Genomic DNA, 274 nt, shown 5'->3' with positions numbered 1-274 from the left:
GATAACACTACGACCAATCACAACACACAGGGTGGCGTATCCAGAGCCCCATACGCTTAGCTAGCAGTGGAGCTAACTGGTAGATTAAACTGTTGTCATCTGTTCAGCTCGCCTCTAGCCCCGCCTACATCAGATACACCGATGTGATTGGTTGCAGCTGGCCTCTGGCCCCGCCTATATCAGATACACCGATGTGATTGGTGCAGCTCGCCTCTGGCCCTGCCTACATTAGATACACTGATGGGATTGGTGCAGCTCGCCTCTGGCCCCGCCT

General features: G+C 54.4%; 1 protein-coding gene across 1 annotated transcript in view; it reads left to right on the top strand.

Annotated features, from left to right (window-relative positions):
* The window catches only part of gabra4 (gamma-aminobutyric acid type A receptor subunit alpha4), a 25,749-nt gene that overhangs the window by 19,285 nt on the left and 6,190 nt on the right, over nucleotides 1-274 (top strand). The window lies entirely within an intron of this gene.

The sequence above is a fragment of the Etheostoma spectabile genome, unplaced genomic scaffold, assembly GCF_008692095.1.
Source record: "Etheostoma spectabile isolate EspeVRDwgs_2016 unplaced genomic scaffold, UIUC_Espe_1.0 scaffold273, whole genome shotgun sequence".
In the NCBI taxonomy this organism is placed as follows: Eukaryota; Metazoa; Chordata; class Actinopteri; order Perciformes; family Percidae; genus Etheostoma; species Etheostoma spectabile.
Note: the sequence above shows the minus strand (reverse complement) of the source record. Positions and strands in the feature narration are given on the sequence as shown.